The sequence below is a fragment of the Tenrec ecaudatus genome, chromosome 2 (assembly GCF_050624435.1).
Source record: "Tenrec ecaudatus isolate mTenEca1 chromosome 2, mTenEca1.hap1, whole genome shotgun sequence".
Taxonomy (NCBI): domain Eukaryota; kingdom Metazoa; phylum Chordata; class Mammalia; order Afrosoricida; family Tenrecidae; genus Tenrec; species Tenrec ecaudatus.
In genome coordinates, this window is record NC_134531.1 from 13,030,640 (window position 1) to 13,055,794 (window position 25,155).

At 46.8% G+C, this 25,155-nt stretch overlaps 1 pseudogene; it reads left to right on the plus strand.

The window, feature by feature from the left end:
- Positions 1–24,264, plus strand: part of LOC142439650 (peptidyl-prolyl cis-trans isomerase FKBP3 pseudogene) — a 28,347-nt pseudogene extending 4,083 nt beyond the window's left edge.
- Positions 24,265–25,155: the final 891 nt, after the last annotated feature.

Sequence of the window (25,155 nt, forward strand, 5' to 3'; positions counted from 1 at the left end):
TTCCATCTCATTTTTTATCACTTCCAATTTTCCTAAATTCATACTCTGCACACTCACAGTTCCCGTCATTGGAGGGGTTTGAGAGCTGTTTCTCCTGACCTTGAGTGGCACCCCACCCCAAATGAAGATCCAGAAGGCTCCACTCCAACAGAATGTCACCGTGGTCGGCCCCCTGCCCAAGAAATCATCTTCTCCTCAGTCACCTTTTGAGTGTCCTCAGACGTGAGGGGCCCATCTGCCACCAGCAGTTTCTGTGCCAATGTTCTGTTTCCTTTGTGTAGGCTCCAGTGTTGGAAAATGCTTCAAAGCCGCACATAAGGTTTCAGTGGCTTCTTCCGTTGAAGTGGGCAACTGAGCCCTTCATTGTCTGGTCACAGTCTGGAAGCCTGTTCGCTTTGGGGGGGAGCCTGCTGGCACGTGAAATACCACTGACATGGCTTCCAGCACTGCAGCAGCACACAAGCCGCCACAGTTCGACAAACGGACAGACAAGTAGGTAAAGTAGAGGGGGAGCAAAAAAGAGGAAGACTTTTGACAAGACAATTTGGCACCATGGCTGCATCGGTGGGTTTGGACCGATGGATGGGGCAGGACCTTGCAGTGTTTCACCGTGTGTACGTAGCGTCACTGTGAGTCTGAAATGACTCAGCAGCACAGAACAACCCGCTCTCGAAGAAATCTGCTCTTCAGCATCCTTGATGGGCTCAAAGCCAGTTCCTTTTAAGATGTGATTTGAGTCTGGGGGCTAAGAAAGTGTGGTAGAGTAAAATCACACGTATATGGTGGCTGGGGTGAGGTTTCCCAGCATGATTCTCTTAGGACAAACCCTTGAACCCTAAACGAATAAGCAGGTGAATTGTGGTGGGGAAATTACTGGGCGCAACTTTCTTGGCTTTTTTCTCACCAGAACAGTATTCAATCTTCATAAAACCTCATAATAAGCCCCCTGTGTCTTTTGAGAAAAATGTATCAAGATCATCACTTAGAAATCCCCAAAAAAGCAGTCACCATAACCTTCTAAGCTGATCTCTCTGCCTTGAGTTGACCCAGAAAATGTCCTTGTAAGCCACTGTTTTAATTAGACCTTTTTTTTAAGGTGCCCTAATGAGATAAAGACAAAAGTATTAATGAAGATCTCTTCTGCAGCCAACCACTGATAGCAGAGACATGTTAGACCATATTTTACTTGGACTAAACCTCTGTTAGTCCAGTTGACTAGAGAAACAAATCCACGGACACTCACCTGTGTGTAAGAAAGAATCTTCTATGAAAGAGTAATTGCATATTAAGAAAACAGCTCGGCCCAGTCCAGAGCGAGTCCAAGAGGGTTGGGAGGGTTGGGGAGGGGGAGGAATGTGGACAGGACCCGGCAGAGGGAGTGGGATGAGTGATGATGCATTGTGGGGATTGCGATCAAAGAGGAAACGAAATGCATACGCGTGTAATGGAAAAAGTGATCTGCTCTGTAAGCCTTCACCCAACTCACAGTAAAAAGTTCAAATACGACAGACTCGAGATTACCTTTGGGGAGCAACGATGGCCAGGGTTGAAAAATAAATAAATAAATCCTGCTCCCTCTAACCAAAAACGCAGGGGAAGAACAGCATAGTGAGACAGAAAATGGAAGCTTTTTGGGCAATAAATGCTCCACTCCATTCCTGTGCCTCAGAAAGAGCTGTGTGCCCCCCCGGGAGCGTAGATGTCTATCCTGGCCGGGCTGCAATGCGACTCCCTCCTCCTCCTGCTGGAAAAGTCTGAGGACCCAGACCCCTGTAGGGTCTGCTTGGATCTCCACCTCCAAGTGGCAATCACAAAAGGCCCCTTCTCCTCCCCATTGGAGTTGGACCAGAGGAGACATAACGGAGCCAGGATTTTTAAGAACAGCTGGATTACTGAAATCACGTCCTTCTTGTGTATCAGAGAAGAAAGGCCTCGCGAGGACAGTGTGGGAAAATGTCAACGTCGTGCTGGACCAGGGTCCGAAGGCTGCATGAAGGTCCAGAATCTCATCATCTGAATGCTGTTGCTCATACCCATCAGGAAAATTGCAGCTTCCATGAAACCATGATGGGTTGCTGTGTTGGTCTGGGTTGATTAGAGAAAAAAAATTAATGGACACTCATATGTATAGAGAATAAGTATATTATTAAGAAAACAGCCCTGCCCTGTCCAGACCAAGTCCATAACTTGGATATTAGCCCATATGTCTGATACCAGTCTGTAAATTCCTCTACAGACTCAGGCAATACATGCAATGATGCCTAATGCAGGACAACCACTGGCCAGTGGGTGGACAGTGTTGTGAAAGGTGACCAGATTTTAACATTGGTAAACCGGGACACCATTGACTGGGGGTGGAGGGGGTGGCGGTGGGGTTCTTGATTTAAAATTTGGTATATAGGGAGCAACAAAATTTTTCATAGACCACAAAAATAGTATTGTAATATATATTTTTTAAATGTCAACCTAAGTACAATTTACAAATATAATACATTAAAATTATGTATAGTATTATTTTATTCTTTGGCATATTTCTCATTTGAGTGAATTTTTTTAGTAGATTGCTGTCGTTATAAAGGTCATGAAATTTTTCACAAGAATTTGTTAAATTATATTTCACGGATGGTTAACAGAAGAAAATTATTTTCTAACAACTCTTGACACTGAAATTTTAAATTATTAACTTCATTTGCTACTTCGATTACCAAAATGTTGTCACCTTCAATAAGTTTTATAGCATTTTGAAAAAAAGAGCTGCTTGATTGTGTACAAACACGAGCCAAATTTTTGAAGATTTTTTTTAAAAAAAACTCTTCTAAAATTCTATGACATTTAGCCTGTGACAGGAAGTAGGATTTCAAAGGATTGTATATTTTCAAAATTCTTTCAACAGCTGGCTAACCAGCGCATTTTACTGTATCCAAGTATTTTCTTATATTCGAGGTCTGCGGTTTCACAAAATTCTTTAAGCATTTAAACACGTACAGTGTATATATAGAAATAAGAATATATTTTAATAACAATATTTTCCACATCTATGGGCAACAAATCAGCAGCTGTTTGAGTGGCATTATATACTATGAGCACTGCACAATCAACACCAATAATGTTTTTATTAAGTTTTTTGTTTAATTTATTAAAAATATTATTTGTACCTCTTCTCGCTTTTCCTCCAAAATTTGCGTTCATGTTGTCTGCACAATATGCAATCATTTTGTTTTTTAAATTGTTTTTTCCAAAATATTAATAATGGAACTGAAAATTATTTCAGAAGTTTCACTGGGCACAGAAATGAAATCTAAAATTCTAATTTTTATTCTAGTTTCCAAAATCAAAAAATCTAATAATGGTTGGAAATATCTTTCTATCCTTATGATTAGATGCATCAGAATAGATGGATATAAAATTAATTTTTCTAGATTTTTGTTTAATTCTGAAAATGCATATGGGGAAAGCACATTACACACAATTGCCTCGGATTTTGTTCTAGCACAGGCAAATTTTTTGTTGATTAACTTTTTGACAAGTTGTGATACAAAGTCCATAGATCTGAAGGAAGGATTGTGATTAATAGCATGAAAAGACATAAGTCCTTCTGCTAATGCTAATTTCTTTTCTTCGTCTCCATAAGTTATTTTCCAAAAAAAATTCCTGTATTTTGGGGCAAGATGCAGCAGTATTTAAATATCTTTTATGTTTCTGTGTCTCCAAGTTCTTTGAAATATCATTCTTCCCACCGTGCGAAATAGAAAATTCACAATTGCATTTCTCACATTTTACCACTGTAATCGCTTTGGGTTTTTTTAATGGGGAACACAGCTTTCCCCCAGATCCTGAATGCTTCCTCCCCCCAACTACCATGATCCGAATTCTACCTTGCAGACCTGGATAGGACAGAGGCTGTACACTGGTGCATATGAGGGCTGGAGGTACAGGGAATCCATGGTGGATGATACCTTCAGGACCAAGGGTGTGAGGGACGATGCTGGGAGAGTGGAGGGTGAGTGGGTTGGAAGGGAGGAACTGATTGCAAGGATCCACATGTGACCTCTTCTCTGGGAGAGGGACAGCAGAGAAGGGGGGAAGGAAGACTCCGGATAGGGCAAGATATGACAAAATAACGATGTATAAATTACCAAGGGCACATGAGGGAGGGGGGAAAGGGGAGGGAGGGGAAAAAAAAAAGGGGACCTGATGCAAGGGGCTTAAGTGGAGAGCAAATGCCTTGAGAATGATTGGGGCAGGGAATGTATGGATGTGCTTTATACAATTGATGTATGTATATGTATGGATGGTGATAAGAGTTGTATGGGTCCCTAATAAAATGTAAAAAAAGAAAAGAGGAGAAAAAATGATTAGGGCAGGGACTGTACAGATGTGCTTTATACAATTGATGTATGTATATGTATGAACTGTGATAAGAATTGTATGAGCCCCTAATAAATTGTTAAAATTTAAAAAAAAAAAAAAGGAAATTCACTTCTTAAATCATCGTTGAATTTTCATCCTCTTTTCTTACTCATTATGTTAAAAATCTAAAATTTTTTAAAAATTATATTATAAATTATTATATGCATATTGCTTAAAAACACAGCAAGTAGGTACATAATTACATGAACATATTTTATTTTTAGATAATAAATTAAATTACTTTGATTGTTATAAAGTAACTATATGTTTTAAATTATTTTAATTTTAATCCTAGATTTCTTTCTAAATAATAACAATACTAACTTGTATTATTTTTTCTCTGAATTTTCCTTAACGTAAGTAAGTGTCACTTTCAAGGCCGGCGCTAGACTTTTTGCTGCCACTATACGAGTATGATCTGCTAAATTCAAGAAAAATTATGTATCTATGAAATAAATAAATAAATTACTTACCTAAATTATCTGAATAGCTGATTTGTGGACATCGCTTGTTTAACTAGCAGCAGCATGCAGTACGGTGTGTATCGTCTGAGAGACAGTTACAAAATGTTTTCATGGTGGCCAATGCCCAAAGACACCATTGTTCATTAAGACCAAACAATGGTGGTCGAATTCTAACAACTGATCAACAATGCGAACTTTGATAGCCAGTTCTTCATAATCAGGTCTCAACAATTATTTGTTATTATTAAAGTTTAACATTATAAAATTAACAAAAATAATATAAAACTCATATCTTGGCGAAATAGCCACATGGCAGCCGAAACCGTATATTCCCTTTCCGTTCACCTGCCAAAGGAGTTAAAAATTGGGACTGTCCCACCAAAAGCCGGACATCTGGTCACCTTCGTGTTGTGGATCCAGTGGCAGCGGAAGCATCTTGGCACTGGTGTGGATCTTCATGTGGCTCCTTCAGCTCTGGCTGCCATCAGCTTAGCTCCATGTGTCTTGTCAGCAGGAATGTCTCACGGGGAGATGAAGCAGAGAGCAAGAGAGAGAGGGAGGAAGACAGGAGTTCCCGAATCCTCATGAGAAGGCCAGGGCCACACAGAGGCCTCATTGGCTATGACTTGATGAACAGGTTAGACATCATCCCGTCGCAAATTGACAAGAGATTATGTAACTGCCACCGTTGCCTGATGAAGATTTTAAAGAAGCCATAATAAAACTGCTTCCATGAGTAACTGTAAGATACAAAAAGGCTTTTCCCCATGTTGTCTCCCCCAAATACATGCTAAGCCTAAGACGCTGCTTGCTAGCGCATGGTGGGAGGCATTCAACCATCCAGAGCAGTGGTTCTCAACCTTCCTAATGCCGCGACCCTTTAATGCAGTTCCTCATGTGGTGGTGACCCCCAACCATAACATTATTATTTTCGTTGCTACTTCATAACTGTAATTTTGCTACTGTGATGAATTATAATGTAAGTATCTGATATGCAGGATGTATTTTCATTGTTACAAATTAAACATAATTAAAGCATAGGGATTAATCATAAAAACTATGTAATTATAATTGTGGAACATTTACTTTTAATTACAAATCAATGGCATTTTGTCTGGAAGCAGGGTAACAGTCTTCACACCGGGTACTCCTATGTGGGCGTGTCAGCATGTGGGCGGACCTGCTTGGAGACAGAGGAGCAGTGTCTCAGTTCCTAAGACCATGGGAAATATGTGTTTTCTGATGATCTTAGGCTCCCCCTGGAAAGGGTCATTCGACCCCCAATGGGGTCAGGACCCACAGATTGAGGATTCCTGATTTAGAGCAATCAGACCCTATTGTCTATCCCGCCAGGTGGGTCTCATACCCTACTGATAAGGATAGCGCTTGTTTCCCTGGAGAGCCCAGAGAAAAGGCCAAGCCCACTCAAGGACAACGAAGGTTAGGCTGCCATCTTGAATCTAGGATTCGCCATCTTGCTACATGTGTACCCCTAATCCTTCCTCTTCCTATTGCATGTACTCCCCTAGATCGTCCCCCTCCCACTGCTGCATTGCCTATTGTACATCCTTTCCCTGAGATGCATGTGGTCACCTATGATCAGGAGACCTTGCGTTCCCCTAAGGATATATAAGGCTTGGTCAGAAATACAGAGGCTCTCCTCTCCTCCGATCCTCTCCTCCTGCTCTCTGCACGGACCTGGCTGCTGAGATCATGGCCGTCCAGGAGGTGAGCATGCTACTATGACATATTTCTGACTCCTTTATTTTGCCTTTCTCCTATCTCTCTTATTCGCTATGACTTTACTATGATCTTTATGTATTATCACCGTACAATTGCACCTACGGACCCTTGATATTGTCAGGGTGGGTAGCCTGACAAGTAATTATGTGCAGGCTTGGAACAAATGAAGTGGGTGGGGGTGGGGCGGGTATCTCAGCAAAGAAATAGAAGAAATACCAATAAACAAAATCTTGGAATCTAACAGCACAATTACTAAAATAAGTTCAATGTCTGCGCTTAAAAGGAGAATGGGAGGGACAGAGGAAAGAATCCGTGAACTTGAAGGAGTAAGAAAAATGGCCCAATCCAAACAATAAATTTGAAAAAGAATGAACAGCACTTTAGTGACTGGCCAGACCATAATAGATAGATAGATAGATAGATAGATAGATAGATAGATAGATAGATGATAGATAGATAGATAGATAGATAGATAGATAGATAGATGATAGATAGATAGAGCGATCCATCCTGTGTGGTTTGGGGTACTGAATAAAAAAGGAGCAGGAGAGCAGGGTACAAAATCATATGAAGAAATAATGGCTGCCTGTATCTCTCCATATAAGACAACAAACAGTCCCAGGAGAAAATAATGGGACTGGCAGTGCCGGCAGGGAGGACAGAGCGGTGAAGGGGCATGGGCAGCCAGCAAACTCAGGAATGGGGGAACAGCAAGAGATCTGACAATGATGGCAAGGAGGCCTGGTGGGGTTTGATCAAGTGCAATGTAGCCAGGAGGAATCACCGAGAGCCGAGTGCAGGGTGAGCATGACAGTGGCACAGGAGGAAGGTGAAAGGAAATCAAGGAAAGTAGGAATTAAAAGCTATTTATCAAGGTATAGCTATAGGCATGTATAGATGTAAGTATATTAATTTATAATGAAAGGGATAGAGGCCAATGTACATATATTTATATGTTAAGTATTAAAACAGCAGACGGACTTTGGGCCTCTACTCAAGGCCTCCCTAAACACAAGAACACTTTGTTCTAATAACCTGACACTCTGATACTTTCCCGACATGATCACTGAAGACAAAATGGATGCACACACAAGCAAATGTGGTTAAGAAGGTGAATGGTACCTGAGATAGTTTGTTGTGCCAGCCTGGCTGATAAACACATGTGGGGTTAGTTGAAGGGCAGAGAGATAAATGGCTCAGCGAGCCTCGCCTTTCTTGTCTCTTGCTCTTTGATCATCAGACCAGTGTGCGGCTACCTTGCTTGTTCTTTGCCTCAATTTGCAACCTACACTACCTATGGGACACCTAACCTGTGGACTGTGTCGCTGTAATTTGAGGTCCCTTTAAGACCTGCCTTGCCACAGAATTGGAATTTACATCTCTTGAGCTGGGGACTGACTGTTGGTGATCTGGCTGACTGTTGGTCACCTGCCTTGCTGTTTGCTGCCTGTGCCGGGATAGCCTGAATCTCTCTACAGAGAACTACCTGGCAGCCCTCATGACTTGAAGGACTGTAGTGTCTCACAACTCTCTCACGGGAGTGAGTTGCACTGAGCCATGATTTGTACTGTTTTATAATTTAACTGTTCATTTATTGTATTATATATCTATCTATCTGTAAATAATTTAACTGTTTGTTTTTTGTGATATATATCTATTTTTTATATCTATCTATTTTTATAAAATTATCAGCAATCTGGTTTTGTCTTTCTAGAGAACCCTCTCTAACACATTTTGGTACCATGAGTGCTTCTAGAGAAATAAAATCATAAATATGGGCTTCTTAAATTGGCTCTCCAGCCTGATTAGTCTTAACACTAGTAATGCTACTTCAACACCCCAAAGCATGGATAAGTCTGCTACTCTTCCTAATCCATGGTGTGAAATAGCAAAGCTAATACCTAAAGTAGCACCACCAATAGATGAGGTGCTGGTTAAAGGAGAGGCTCTGAGTGAGCATGTGCTTGATATTTTCCAGGAGTTTTGTAAGGATGACAAGTATAGGGAAGCTGGTTGGCTGGGCCTTCTTACATGTGTGATTATAGAGAGGGATGGTCTCAGAGGCTCAGAAGCGCGCCTCAGGTGCAGACTAACCGATTTGAAAACTTCCATCTGTGCTACAAAGGAGAGCCTTTTCTCTCCTCTAGTAAAAGAGCTGACATTGCTGAGAACTAGGTCCAGAGTCTCATTATGTGAGTGGCTGAATTACAACGGCAGCTGAATTGCAGATCTAGAGCAGTGTCTGATACCAAAGTGAGGGCATTGATTGGGAAAAGTTGGGACCCTGAAATATGGGATGGGAAAATATGGGCTGATGATCCAGAAGAGGAGGATATTAAGCCCTTAGAAACAATTGACCCACCCCAGTCAATAGATCCACCCCTCCCAGCTGAAAGTATTAATTCACAATCCACACCTGAACAGATTAGCCAAACTATTCAAGTTGATATGCCAGGTGGGGCTGCATTGCCTGAGGGAGATGCCTTACAAGATATTGCTGAGAGCATCCAGGAAACACCCTCACCATCCATTATTTCTGCTTGACCTGTCACTAAAATTAAGTCTCAGAAAGCTCCTAAAAGTGAGGCTGAGATGATTACCCAAGAAGAAGCGCACTATACTCATAAAGACCTGCTTGCAAATATGTATAAGCAGAAGCCTGGGGAATATCCCTGGGAATGGTTACTAAGGGTGTGGGATACTGGTGCACGAAATGTAATATTAGACTGGTCTGAGTTTCTGGATATGGGACCCCTAAACACAGACTCTTCTTTCAATATCTCTGTGAGAGAGGCTAAGAGAGGATCTAATTCTTTATTTGGTTGGTTCAATGAAGCATGAACTGCCAGATGGCCTAGATTAGACCAACTTGAAGTACCTGACCTACCTTGGTACACTGTAGAGGAAGGCATCCAAAAGCTTAGAGAAATTGGTATGTTAGAATAGATCTATCAACATAGACCCAAAAAGAGAGGGTGTCCTGAGGACATACCCTTTACCACAACCATAAGGAACAAGTTTGTGAAGTGGGCCCCAGCATCTCTTAAGACTCCTGTAATTGCTATTTTATGTGCACCAGGATTAACAGTGGACACTGCCCTAAGCAAACTCCAACATTTGCCCACAATGGAGCTGATTGGTCCCCGTGATGGTAGAGGGCAGGTGTCAGCACTGAATCAACAGAGACAGGGTGGGCGTGGTTATAATAGACAACAAGTTTTCAATATTAATCAAAGCAACCTGTCTCATGTAGAATTATGGCATTGGCTACTTAGCCACGGTGTCCCTAGGAATGAAATAGATGGGAAGCCTACTAAATATTTACGTGATCTGTACAGGCGAAAGAATGATAGATCAGATGAACAGCAGAATGGACAGTCACGATCACTCAATCAATTCCCAGACCTGAGCCAGTTCACAGACCCACAACCCCTTGAATGAGGGGGAGGCCGGGTCCCTTGTAAGGAGGACCCTGCTACATCACTGAAGGTTTATACTGTTAGTCTTTCTTCTAGCCTTCCCCAAAGGGACCTGCGGCCTTTCACAAGAGTGACTGTTCATTGGGGGAAAGGAAATAATCAAACTTTTCGGGGATGGCTAGACACTGGCTCAGAACTGACACTAATTCCAGGAGACCCAAAATGTTTCGAAGGCCCACCAGTCAGAGTGGGGGCTTATGGCCGTCAAGTTATCAATGGAGTTTTAGCTCAGGTACGCCTCACTGTGGGTCCAGTGGGCCCCCGGACCCATCCTGTGGTTATTTCCCCAGTTCCAGAATGCATCATTGGAATAGACATACTTAGTAACTGTGGTTTGAGTTGTGGGGGCCGGCCCCCCCACCACTAATCATGGACTCAGTGAGCACAAGTGTATGGTTGAGATATATAAACATTATATTAAAGTCACCGAGAGCATGAGAGATAGAAGAGACATTATAATAATGCAGTCAGACTCATTTCATGGTAGCATTGCTCACCACAGCCCTGCCTGGTGGTCCATGTGGAGAGGGGGAAGGGAAGGAGGACAAGGGAAAGGGAAGCAAGGGAGGAGAGGGAGTCAAGGAGAGAGGGGGTGGAGAGGCCAGCGAGAGAGCTCTCTTGCTAACCCAGGCCTATATACCTTTTGGGGCGTGCAAGCCCACTGATCACAGGTAAAGACCTCCGTCACAGGAAGGGGTCGCACTATAGGTTATACAGCTGTGAGAGGGGGTGGTCTAGGGGCATACCCGCAATAGGAAGAGGAGGGATTGGGGGTACACATGTGACAAGATGGGCAGATCCTAGAGTCAGGATGACAGCTGGATCTCCATAGGAACCATTATCAGTAGGGTGTAACCCTCCCCCTCCCCCTTTACAGGAACCAAGCTAATGGTTGCAAGCTTCAGGGAGAAGTAATCCATTGTCTCCAGCAGCAGGGAGCAGGCCAACCCCTGTGGTGTGGGGAGACAGCAGTCTGCCTCCAGGGAGGATGTCTAAGCATCTGACCTCCCACCCCCACTCCGCAAGTAATTTAATACCTGACTAACAAAAGATTATAGCATCTGGGGTCTTAAAGGCTTGAAGTTAAACAACAACCATCTAGCCCATATGAAAGAAGCACACCAGTCTATGTGATCATGAAATGTTGATGAGATCAGCTATCAGATATCAAAAGATCCAAAACAAACAATTATTATCAATATGAATGGGGGGGGGGGAAGGAATGGAGACCCAAAGCCCATCTGCAGATGTATTAGTCTGGGTACTTTAGAGAAACAAATCCACAGAAACTCATGTATAAGAGAGAGTTTTATATGAAGGTTAAGTGCACATCAAGAAAACATCCCAACCCAGTGCTGCCCACGCCCACAAGTCCAACATTAACCCACATGTCCAACACCAAGCACAAAGTCCTCCTCCATCTCACAAAATACACGCAATGACACTGACTGCAGGAGGAAAGCTGAATCAGTGAATGTGTAAACATCTCAGTGCTGGCAGGGGTCTCCACACAGCTGCTCCAGCACCCAGGGCTGCATCTGGGTAGGTCCATGTGACTCTCCTCAGGGATGTCTTGCAGGAAGTGAGCCTTGCCAGCTGAAACAGGGAACTGGCTAAGGCAGTTGTACCCTGGTCCGACCATCACAAAGCAAGAGACCTGAGAACTAGAAAGGCGAGGCTCACTGTGCCCCTTATCCCTCTGCCCTTCATTTAACCCCACATATATTTATTGGCCAGGTTGGCACAATAAACTACCTCAGTAGACAATTGGACATCCCCCCACAGAAGGGTTACAAGGAAGGGACGATTCAACCAGGGTGCAGCATAGCACCGACGAAACACACATCATTCCTCTAGTTCCTGAATGCTCCTCCCCACCCACTATCATGACCCAACTCTACCTTACAAATCCAGCTAGACCGGAGTACACACATTGGTACAGAAAAGAGCTCTGGACACATGAAATTCAGGACAGATAAAACCCTCAGGAACTGTAGTGGGAGAAATGCTATCATGAGGGTAGGGGAATGGTAGGGGTGGGGGAGTAGGGGAGTGGAGAAAGGGGGAGCCCTTCACAAGGTTGGCTTAATAGCCTACCCCCCAGGGGGATGAATAAGAAAAATGTGGCTGAAGGGAGGCAATGAACAGTGTAAGACACGAAATAACAACAATAATACATAACTGATCAATGATTCCTGGGGGGCGGGGTGTGCAGGGAGAGAGGAGCTGGTACCCAGGGCTCAAGTAGAAAGAAAATGGTTTGGAAATGATGATGGCAACATATGTGCAAGTGTGCTTAATACAATTGAATGATGGATTGTCGTAAGATTTGTAAGAGCTCCCCAATAAAATGATTACTTAAAAAACAAGAAGGAATAGAAATAAAAATCCCAAGAAGCGGGATAAGGGGTGGTTCGTGGAAGGGCCAGCAGTGACTGAGATGAAACACTGTGTGTGTGTGTGTGTGTGTGTGTGTGTGTGTGTGAGTTGTTGAACGCAAAGCTAATGGCCTGCTCTGCACACTCTCGCCAATTCACAATAAAAAGTTTTAAGGGGCAAAATAAATAAATAAACAAACAAACAAATAAATAAGGGCTGCAATCACCCAAATTCAGCAAAAGACATAAACTTACAGATTCAACGCAAATGCACCCCAAACAGAAGTCCACCGTGAGACACATAGTGGCCAAACTTCTGAAAAGTAAAGACAAGGGAAAAGAAATCTTTAAGCACCTGTGAGGAACACGTCGAAGGGAAGGACAGTAAGATCTACAGCAGATTTCTCAACAGAAACCATCGAAGCCACAAGGCGGCATCTTTTCAAGTCTTAAAAAGCAAGACCGGTAACCCAGCGTGTTGTCGTGAGGGGAAAACCCACCAGGAATAAAGGGGAAACTGAGACATTCTCGGATGAAGGGAAATGTTTTGTTAGCAGACCGAAAAATGAATGGCTCGGATCAGTTCTCCAAACAAGAAGGACAAAGGAAGAAATCTTGGTGTGTCAGAGAGGAGGAAGGAACAGTGGGGAACTGAACGGATGTGCGAGACAAGTACACTTCCATCTTTCCTTCAGCTTTCCAGTCATGCTTGATCGCCAACGTTACAGCACCGTCTGACGTTCTAAATGTATTTCATGGGCTATTTAAAACGATTCTAAATTGGAGAGTGCACAGCGATGTCGAGAGAGATGGGATCTCCGTGTGAGCCTGCAGTTGATGAATTGCGTATAGAATGTGATCCTGGGGCAGCCACCTAGTACCGTTGGAGAGGTACTAAATGATTTCGTTTGACGACAGGTGACTTTTCATCTCTATTCGGGGTCATTTCCGGATGGCTGGTTCCTTCACCTCCAAGACTGGTGTGTGTAAATCCCAATCCGCCACCGTGCAGTCAATTCTGATTCTCACCAACCCTCCAGAGGAGAAGGGCACCGGAGAGGGTTGCCACCGCTTTCTCCCACAGAGCAGCGAGTGGATTCTACCCACCAACTCTTCTATTACCAGCCAAGCACGGCACCACCAGGTTCCTCACTGGCATGTATCAGACAAACCCCGGCACGAGCCATCTCAGGGCACCCACCCCCATATGTTTACCCGTTTGCCCTCTTCCCACCTGTTTGCGTCGTCTTGTTTGTTTTACCTAGAATGTCCCGCTAGGCTTTTGGGTGTACTCTCCAGAAGAACAGGGGACAGGGGTGTGTCCTTCTAGACGCAGAAGCAGTGTCAGCACTTGTTCTTCATGTGTTCGTTTGGTAATATGCGATGCTGGTCTTCTGAGAAAGGCTCCTTTTCTAACGGGACCAATCTCATCAGTTATCACGGGGGAAACTCCACCCTTTGTGTCTAGTCTTGCTGACTCATCTCCTGTTGGAGTTTCACTTAAGAGAACAGATCCAGAGAGATGGGTGGGCGGATGGCAAGATAGATTGAGAGAGAGAGAGAGAGAGAGAGAGAGAGAGAGAGAGAGAGAGAGAGAGAGAGAGAGAGAGAGAGAGAGAGAGAAATCACCCGAGTTCCATAGGTTTGCCAACAAAAGGATTGCAGTCCATTATACCAAAGTTTCTACAGCCTGGAGACCAAATGCACCTGGAGGGGACCCCCTTGTCAATGAATTCATGGCTCACATGACATTCTCTTACAGTACAGAACAACTAGACTAATGTTTGGTCCGCCTACTGGGCGCCGTAGCCCAGAGTCGCTGTGTAAAGGTCGTTGTATCCTACAATGACCAAGCCAGGCCGTCCAGGAGAGCTTCGTCGATAAGAGGTCGCAAGTAGGGGGTTGGTCAGACTACCATGGCCCAATATCAGGTGCAGATCTGGGCCGTGGGCATGAGGGGAAGGGGCAAGAGGTGTGAGGTCAGCTCTGCTTTCTAGAAACATGGGGGGGGGATGGAGGGGGTGAGAGGAAAGGCACTGGCTCAGATGCCCCCCAGAAGACAGAACGCAAGGCTGTGCTGGATGCATGTTCTGACGGACTAGAAACTGAAGGGCTGGCTCTTGACAGGAGCACGGGGTCCCAGGAAGAGACTTCATGTGAGGTCCACACAGCTCGTTGCTCTGGCAACAGCAAGTGCTGGGGGGGGGGGGGAGGACCCATTTCAGGTGTAATTCCAAGTGACAGAACATTTGCTTCCTCAGGTATTTTCTTTCGCTCACAGGGTCTCTCATTTGCAATTCAAAAAAGCCACACGAGTTGGGCCTTCAGTCTGTGGCAGCCCTGAGGAAACCCGATACAGGCTCGTCCCCAGAATTTGGGCACCAGAGGTTGGCAAGGCAAATCCCTGCTGGAGAAAACACACGCGTCTCTCACACGCATGAGTCCCCCACGCTCTGCAAGCCGAGGCTTCCCTGGTGTGAGGGGTGGTATCTGGGTCATGAGAGGTCCATTTAATGAAGGGTGGAAGCCTCACTTCTGGCTCCCTTTCCCCGCTAAACCCACCTAGTGACCTCTAATAAAGGCCCTTGCCCTCGAGCAGCAGAGCCAAATTGACTAACTCCTACTTCGAGGGAAACGGAGAATCGGAGAATCGCTATTAGACGTTATTCGACCCCCGTGGGGAGTCCAGCAGCGATGCAGGCTGTCTCCATGGGGTCCCCCGGGTGATCAGAAGACACAGAACCTCCTAAAATGGATTGTGGTGATGACTGTACAACCCTTCGTGGAGTTTAATCTACCGAATCGTATGATACATAAATTATATGTCCATAAAACTTTTAAATTTGTTTTAAAGTGCATTGTATGCATATCTTTTTATGTTGTAATGTGTACCATGGGTGGGGGGTATCACCTACCTCTCCAGGTACTTTCCGCCACTCCAGTCACAAGTTATCAATGTGGCATCCAGTCACAAGATGTCAGGGCCAACCATCGGATGAAGCAATCCCAGACAAAGCAAGAAGAGTAGCCTTTGTGACGCACAAGCCGTCTCTTTTGATGCCCTCTCAAAGCCTGCAAGCAGAGAGGTCCAGGCATCCGTCCTGAGATAACTTCTGCATTCACAAGTTACTAAGATTCCACCAAGGCTGAAGTGAGGACCAAGGCAAAGGGCATGAGGGGGGCCAACTTCAAACAGGGAGTCGGTTTAGGGTAAAGGTACTTTCATAGGCTGCCAACTCCTGTTGACGCACTTGCTCTCGGAAGAATGCGACAGCATGAGTGCCAGAAAGACAGGTTTGGAAGACAAACCCTCCTGGTAAGTTGAGAACTTCTCCTGGATCGTGAGCCTCTGGTGATGACCTAATTTTCATATATTTTTTAAGGTGCTTAACACCATGACAGAAAAAAGATGCAAACCAGCAATTTCTTTGCAAACATGAAAATGACTTCTGTGTGCTAAGCTGAGAACAAACAAGGAATTGTCAACCGAGGGAGCCAATGTTGTTCGGGGGCCACTGCGTGTGTTCAGACCCACCGAGCCCCTTTGACCCCGGAAGCAAGCACTGGCCGGTGCAGGCCATGCTCACCAGGCTCATGGTCCAGCCAGGAGGGCAGCCGCGGCGTCCGTTCATCTCATGGATGGTCCATCCTCCTCTCTTTCTCTGACCTTCTACTTTATCCAACATGATGGTCTTCCCCAGGGACTGGTCTCTCCTGATAACATGTCCTAAGTATGTGAGATGAAGTCTCCCAAGGAGCATCCTGTCTGCACACCTTTCAAGACAGCTCTGCTTGTCCTTCTGGAAATCCGTGATACTTTTAAATTCTTCGTGAACACTACAAATATTTCAATTCTTCTGTGGTCTCCAGCGTTCACTGTTCCACTTTGATTGACATGCGAGGTGAATGGAACGCTTGAGTCCACACTTGGGCTCCGTGCACCTTAGTCTTCACACAGTGCACCTTAGCCTGCAAAGTGAAGTTCTTGGTCTTTGCCATGGAAACGAGATCGTGTGTAGCAGATGTGACAGATGCAATACACCATTTGATTTCAGGGCTGCTGCCTCCAGGGTTGATTGTGGATCCGAGTGAATTGCGATCCTTGACAACTTCAACCCTTTTCTCCATTGATTATGATGTTAATCATTGGTCCAGTTGTGAGGATTTTAGTCTTCTTGACATTGAGTCACAATCCAGACTGAAGGCTGAAATCCTTGATCTTTAAAAAAAAATGTATTTAATCATTTTATTGGGGGCTCATAGAACTCTTATCACAATCCATACATACATCCATTATGTCAAGCACATTTGTACATTTGTTGCCCTCATCATTCTCAAAACATTTGCTTTCTGCTTGAGCCCTTGGTACCAGCTCCTCATTCCCCCCCCCCTTCCTCCCCACTCCTCCCTCCCTCATGAACCCTTGATAATTTATAAATTATTATTTTGTCATATTTTACACTGTCCGACATCTCTCTTCACCCACTTTTCTGTTGTCCGTCCCCCAGGGAGGAGGTCACATGTAAATCCTTGTAATCGGTTTCCCCTTTCCACCCCACCCTCCCTCCACTCTCCCGGATCGCTGCTCACACCACAGGTCCTGAAGGGATCATCATCCCTGCATTCCCCGTGTTTCCAGTTCCTATCTGTACCAGTGTACATCCTCTGGTCTAGCCAGATTTGTAAGGTAGAATTGGGGTCATGATAGTGGGGGTGGGGAGGAAGTATTATAGAACTAGAGGAAAGTTGTATGTTTCATCGTTGCTACACTGCACCCTGACTGGCTCGTCTCCTCCCCGTGACCCTTCTGTAAGGGGAGGTCCAGTGGCCTGCAGGTGGGTTTTGGGTCCCCACTCCGCACTCACCCTCATTTGCGGACCTCAGTCTTCAAAGTGACACCTTTGTTCTTTGTACTTTGAAGGCTCTTAAAGGCTTGAAGTTAAACAAGCTGCAGTCTAGCAGGGAAGCAACAAGCCCACACTGAGGAAGCACACCATCCTGTGAAATCATGAGGTGTGGACAGGGTCAGGTAACAGGCATCAGAAGACTCCAAACAAATGAACATGTTGTTGAGAGTGAGAGGGGCCGGAGCAGAGGCCCCAAACCCATCTGTAGACAATGGGCCATCCCCTCACAGAAGGACCACAGGATGGGATGAGTCAAGCCAGGCACAATGTAGCACCGATGAAACACACACTATTCCTCTGGTTCCTTGAGGCTTCCTCACCCCCGCTATCATGCTGCCAGTTCTACCTTATGAACCCGGCTAGACTGGAGCATGTACACTGGTACAGATAAGAGCTCACGGCACACTGAATTCAGGACAGATGAACCCTCAGGAACAGAAATGGGAGTAGCAGTACCAGTTGGGTAGGGGTAAGAAGAGGAAAGGAGGATGGAGTAAGAAACCGTGGGGGAAGGGAGACAGCAATTTATCAAGAGGGGGAGGGGCGGAGAAGAGGAGCTGACACCACGGGTTCAAATAGAAAATAAATGTTTAGAAAATGATAATGGAACATATGTACAAATATGCTTGATATAATGGATGTATATATTGCTATAAGAGCTTTAAGAGTCCCAAATAAAATATTTTTTAAATAAATAGGTAAATAAAAAAAGGTCTGGTGCTGCAGACTTGCTCAGTGCAGAAAAATAAATCACTGGATTTGACTGCTGCTTCCATGACCGCTGATTATGGATTCAGGCAAAATGGAAGTGTTAGGGAGCTAGCTTAAGGATGGGGGTTGTCCCTCCCATGCCTCCAAAGGCCCCCATGGAGGAGTTTGGAAAGAAATCAGGCAATCATTAGACACTTATGAAGACCCTAAACTGAGCGTGCTCAGACACAAGCCCCCTAGGCCCAGGTAAAACCATTATCTTGCACACACCCACCTTAGGTACCTCACACAGGTGGGGCCTAATTCAGCCAATGAGGTCAACCAATCCCATCAACCAGGCCTCCCCAGCCCGAGGTTTGAAGTATCCTGGCTGTGGGGTACGCATGCTCAGAGGCAAGGAGAGGGAGGGGTCTCCCTACTCGGGGCCCACGGCCTCTTGGCCCATATGCTCTGAGTCTCTGGGCCCCCATTCTCTTAGCCTCTCGGGTTCTTGGGCTTCTGGCCTCCGGATCCGCACCCCCAGTTCCGCACGTGTGGGTGCTCTTTTCCACGTGGTTGTGAAACCCAGCACGGCTGCCACGTGGCTTGACACGCTTTCCAGAAATAGCATGCACCCTTTCGAGACAGTAAACCCTGAAACTTGTCTTGTCCTTCATTAAAAACCCACTTGGATCACACAATGTGCTTCCGTGGGAATTCTTTCAGCGTGCGAAGCAAAGAACGAGGTATTACCCACTCCAGAAACCCAGCAACATCCTCGATGAATTACAAGTTACTGGCCGATAACGCTTCTTCCAGAATGCTCCTCAGAGGCAAGGATGGGGAGATTTCATCTCACGTACTTTGGGTGTGTTGTCAGGAGAGACCAGGCCCTGGAGAAGGACATCGGGCTTGGTAGAGCGGAGGGGCAGGGGAAGAGAGGAAGGCCCTCAGCGAGATGGATGGACACGGTGCCCATGACAACGGGCTCAGACGTACGAACAATGAATGGTGAGGACGGTGCAGAACCCGTGGCGTTTCGTCCTGCTGTGTGTGAGGTCCCTGAGTCGGAACCAACTCAACGGCTCCTAGCAGCAACAGCAATGCTGCTTTTCCGTTGGGGGAGAGGCAGGATCCCAGGAGTCCAGGTGGAGACAGATGGCCCCGCGAATCGGAGCCGCTGGTAGTTGCAAAGGGGGCTGTTGTAAGTGTGAGCAGGAAGGTCAGGTGGGTCCCTCGGTGGAGACGTCATCCCCCTTGGTGCCAGGAACCTCTGCTGGATGCTGGCAGCCAGGGGAGGCCCGTCTCCTTCCTCTCTCCCCATCTCTTGTGCTTCTGCCCTCCGCCTGTCCCTCTCAGGGCCTGAAGGCAACAACCCCTTGGTGCCCTGGAGTTCATCCTCTGGCTCAGGGAGACGGTGGAGAGAGTGTGGCAGGAGTCCTGGCACAACAGTTACATTGTCTCCTGTCAGCTTGTGACGGGTGGAGTCTAGCCTGTCGATCGGGTGGCAGATTGATGACCTCATTTGGAGACATGACAGAAATTAATAGCCCACTGGAGGCCTGATTCTCTCTCTCCCCCCCCCCCCCCATCTCTGCTTCATCTCCCTGTGAGACATTCCTGTTGCCAAGCCACATGAGGCTATGCTGATGGCAGCCAGGACCCTGGAGCTGGAAAAGGCACGTGGAGACCCCACGCCAGCCAGCCAGCCAGAGATGCTTCCACCCAACGGACTGTGATCTTCCTGCATCCTGCATCATTGTGTGTGTTGCCTGAGTCTGGAGAGGAATTTATCGATTGGTATCAGACATACAGGCTAGTTAGTATTGGACTTACGGACTTGATCTGGACTGGCCGGGATGTTTTTTTAATATACAATTACTCTTTAATAGAATGCTCTTTATTACACGCATGAGTCTCCCCGGATTTGCTTCTCTAGTCTACCCGGACTAACACACCAAGCACATTGCCAAACCTTCCTTCTGAGGGGCTTCTGGGAGGACCCCAACTGCCATCCTTTGAGGCCAATGCTTCCAACCCTTTAAAGGCTGTTGGGATTCCCACTAGCCCAGTGGTCCTCAACCTTCCTAACGCCACGACCCTTTAATACAGTTCCTCATGTGGTGGTTACCCCAACCATAAAATTATTCTCATTGCTACTTCATAACTGTAATTTTGCTACTGTGATGAATCATCATGTAACTATCTGATATGTAGGATGTATTTCATTGTTACAAATTTAACATTAAAGCATAGTGATGAATCACAAAAACAATATGTCATTATATATTGTGAAATATTTATTTCTAATGGCAAATAAATGAAATTTTGTCTTGAAGCGTGGTATATCATGAGTAACAGTCTGCATGCCTGGTACTCATGTGGGCGTATCTGCATGTGGGCAGAACCCCCTGGAGACGGATAGAGGAGCGGTGTCTTGGTTCCTAAGACCATGGGAAATATGTGTTTTCCGATAGTCTTAGGTGACCCCTGTGAAAGGGTCATTCAACCCCCAAAGGGGTCGTGACCCCCAGGTTGAGAATCGCTAGCCATTGGCACACATCCACTGCCTGGGGTGAGTCTGACTCAGAGCGGCCCAATTGCTCCGGGCAGAATGACTCCCTAGGGCTTCAGAATCTGGGAATCTTTACAGGAGCAGAAAGCCGTATCTTCCTCCCTGCTGACGGCTGCGGGGTTCCAACTGCTGACCTAGTAACACCGCGATGCCACCAGAGACCCCACCCACCAGCCCTGAGGGGGATAGGGGAGCGTGAGCCCTAGAGAAAAGCCCACGGAGACCCCACTGAGCTGTGAGTGCTCCCTGTTAGATGGAGAATGGTCACAGGAACATCATGGATGCCGCATGCTGGCAGGGACACCGACACGCCAGCTCATGCGTGCGCTGACAGAGGCATGTCGTGTAGTACAATCACTCCGGACAGGAGTTTCAGACTTTTAGGAAAAGCTGACCATGCAGCTACCACATGACCCAGCAGTCATCCGGGCTTCTCCCAGAGCAATGAAAAGATACATTCATGCCCCAAACCAGGCTCACGAGCAGTCACCGAAGCTTAGTAACCCTGTCGCCTGCGGGAAAACGCCCAGAAGCCCTCCGAAGCACAAGCGGTCAGGCAGGTACCTCAGACCACGGCACACATCTGACAACGAAAAGGACCAAAGCCTGAGGACGACACCGGGCCACCCCTCCAGAGCACTATAGTGGGACCAGCGCCCAGGCCGCCTCCGGGAGCAGTCCAGCCGTTTGGAACGCCAGCGGTTTAGAGGTCAAAGAGGAAGTCCTGGTTGCCAAGGGGTGAGACGGTGGGTGGGAGGGGGGTGGGATGTGACGCTCAAGACCATGGGATTACTGGAACGATTCTTTGTTACACTGTGATGCAATCACGGGGGGAGGGGGGAGCGGGAGGCTGTAATGAATTCAAAATGAAAATGGACAGAACAAAGTGCCTTGTTCTCTTGGCCAGCAAGTGGCGGACACGACCCAGGACTGAGGCTTTAAGGGGTCCCACGGGGACAGGCGTGGCTGCTAGTGAGCAGCCACTGACAGACGCACCAACAGGGCCGGGGTCACAGGAACCCCCTTCTCTCCCTCACCCGTTCCTCAACCTGGAGAGCCCCCTCCCGTGCTCCCTGGGCCTCGTTGACAAGGCCTGGCCAACCCCTTCCGGAACCCCATTTCCTGCTTGCCTCTGCTCTCATCCTGTGGCCAGACTGGTGCCAGGCCAGGACACACTCAGAGGGTGTGTGTGTGTGTGTGTGTGTGTGTGTGTGTGTGTGTGTGTGTGTGTGTGTTGACGCTCAGGGGCCGCAGGCCACCACCCTCCCTCTGTGCAACTTGGCTGCAGTTCCTGACATCTCTGGGTCCCCTGGCACCTCCCTCCTCAGAGGCCAGAGTCAGGCGCAGCTCGCTGGGTGCAAAGTCTGGGCAGGCTTGCATCCTGGCAAAGGGAGCTGATCTCAGGGTCTCCGTCCTCCCCTCGCTAGTTGGAAAGGGAGTCCCCGTGCTTTATGGGTCCGGTCCGTTGGGCTCCAAGCTTTACTGAAAGCTGAGCACTGCCGAGAACGTGGTGTGTCTAGGAGAACTTTACTGACAACCCCTCTGGGGCTGTGACCCAGTTAATAAGCTGAGATGCGCGGAGCTGGGGGAATTACGGGCCATGCTCGTGGGAACAAAAAGCCCATCATTCCGCCTCTTCAGACTCTCTGCCAAATGACAGGCGGTTCCCACGGTCCCGTGTGAGGCTCTACAAAGTGCGTCTCACGAAGGAAGCAGTCTTCCACTTTATGTGTCTTTCTGTGGTGAACCGAACACGCTCGGGCATTTGTCTTTGAAATCTCCATGGAGTGGGTTGGTCAGTCTGGCCGCATCTCTGGGTGTAAAAGAACCATCTCAGAGGCAGGAACAGAGAATGCTGGGACGACCAAGAAAGACGGGCCACCAGTGGGGTCCAGGAGAGATCCCTGCCTGAGGTGGCAGGGTCACCACATCGCTGAGACCGTGAGGCGGAGCAGCAGGCAGGCTTCCTGGCCCACAGAGGTAGAGTCCAAGGGACCGTGTGCCTGACAGGCTGAGAACTGGACGGAGACTTGGTGGCCGGCTGAGAAGAGGCACCACGACAGACCAAAGGCTGTATCCTTCATGCTTTCTGATGCGGGCTTGTGGGCACCTGCTAGCTTCCCTAGCACACCCCTCTAGTCGTGCGTCTCGTCTGTGAGTTGGGTGTGCCCACTGCATCGACTTATTGAACCCGCCCAGGAATTAGGAAAGGTTTCCGTCAGAATAGGGTAAAGACGTGTGGAGGACGGAGAAATGGCTGACTCCCCTCTTTTGGCCATCGGCCCTGGGCGGCTGTGGAGGGGGAATCTCCTTCTTCTTCCCGAAGCTGAAGGCGGGCAGAAGTGGCCACTACGCCGGTTCTCCGATCAGGTCATATGGAACAATGCTCTTGGATTTGAGAAGCTCTTTAGGAGCGTGTGGTAAAAATGTATGTAACAAGGCCAATGCCACCTCAACTATGTCTACATGCAGAACTCAGCAACGTCGAGGACAGCCGCCCTCAGTCTGCTCCCCAAATGCATCCACCACCATTAACCTGAACCCCAAACCTCCTAAGCAAAGCCTCTCCTTTCCGCCCCTGTCCCTCTGCCCTGTCGTCGTGAGGGGCCGTGGAGTAGACTCTGACCCAGAGCGACCCTGTGCACAAGAGAACCAGATACCGCCCGGCCGGCGCCACCTTCCCCCTGGTCCTTTGCTTGAGCCCAGTGTTGTAGCCTCTGTGTCCATCCACCCTGTGGGGCTTTCCTCTTTTTCGTTGCCCCAGCCCTCGGTAACGATTATTCTTCAGTTTCTCTACATTTGCTTCATTTTACATAAATGATATCACAAAATGTTTCTCATTTGGCAGCTGATTTCTCTCAGCATGCATTCATGTTGTGACACACATCAGGACTTCATTCCTCTTTCGGTTCAGTTGCCCTTCACATTGAAATGACCTTGAGAGGGGCGCTGAGACAGTGGGGCAGGATGGCGCTGGCGGTCCACAGCGGGCGTGGGCCAGGGTGCAGCTGCGCAGAGAGCAGCTGCCTAAGACGGGCATGATCAGGTGTCTGCAGGATCGCGGTGCAGATTCGTTTCTTGCAGAACATAAGCCATTAGGAGATGTTTTATTTTTAGTGGCTAAAACCGTTAACGGGATCATTTCATTACAGGGTATGAATATCTTTTTGAAACAAGTGCCTCAAAGGAAGCATGTGAGCAGGTGAACAATGTGAAGGTTACTGACGACCAAGACAAAGAAAACACGTCTGAAGAGATGCTGGAGGAGGAGCCCCCAAAACATATAAAATCTGTTCTTAAAACAGGAGATAAACCAACTTTCCCCCACAGGACGATGCTGTTCGTTGTTGGTGTACGGGAACACTACAGGACGGGCCTGGTTTGGATACTAATGTCCAAGCACGTGCCGTGAAGAATGCCGAGCCTTGACGGTGGAAAGTTGGGGTTATCAGAGGAGGGGCTGAAGCACTCTCAACTCTAGAGGACAGGAGAACAGGCTCCCGGAGAGATGGACCCAGACAGACTTAGGGGAAGAAAGGACAGCCTGGTGACAAAATCCCACTTATTTTTGAAGTTGAATTAGTGCTACTGATGGAAATGGCAGCACTTCAAGTCTAAAGGCAGCAGTAACAACGGTCATACCCGCCCGTGATGGAACACAGTGTAATGAATTAGAGCTGGTGAGCCTATGCTTGAGAGAGGAGTCCACTGGAAAGAAGTTAAAACCTGTCTACTTGATCCTTGACTTGAGAGAAACGTAATCCACACCCTTGAAATAATCTCAAGTATTTTACTACAATTCTGTGAAAAATTGGTTAAAAGGAATTGACCCTTTACCGCGTGTTGTAAACTAAAAGGCTCCATACAAACATATCCACTGAAAAACAGAAAAAAGAAATGACATTGGGGAGAGGTCATTTGTCCTATTAACGTGAGGTAACATTGGCTCTTTTTTTTTTTTTAAGGTTAAATTGCTTCTACTATCCAGTCTGGAAATGAAGACAATACCTGGAAGATAAGCAAAGAAGTTATCATAAAAATTGCTTGAGTAAACAGCTCAGTTGCTAAATTACTTTTAAGTGCCATTGAGTCAGTTCTGACTCAACGTGACTCACTTGCTCAGCAAACAGATGAAACAAGTATAGTGAAAGATCTCCACCCTGGCACTGCCTCTGCTGATTTTAACCATGTAACAGTCCCGGGTTCTATTTGGCTGACTGCCCCTTGGTCGGTTTATAGGGTCCGCGTGAGCACAGCGAAGTCTTCTGGAATTCCTACAATTCTCCAAGAGTGCATTAGGTTTACAGTCAATAAAAGCAGAGCAGACCCCGGAGAAGAAATCCAGTCCAGGTGCTTGCTTAAAGATAAGTGCTGGCGCCAGGATTTGAATTCCTGTAAAGGAGTCCTTAAGGGGAACAAATGGTTAACTCCCCACTGGTCACCAACCTGTCGGCAGCTTGAATCCATCCAGAGGCACCTCAGAAATAAAGCTTGATGTCCACCTTCCCC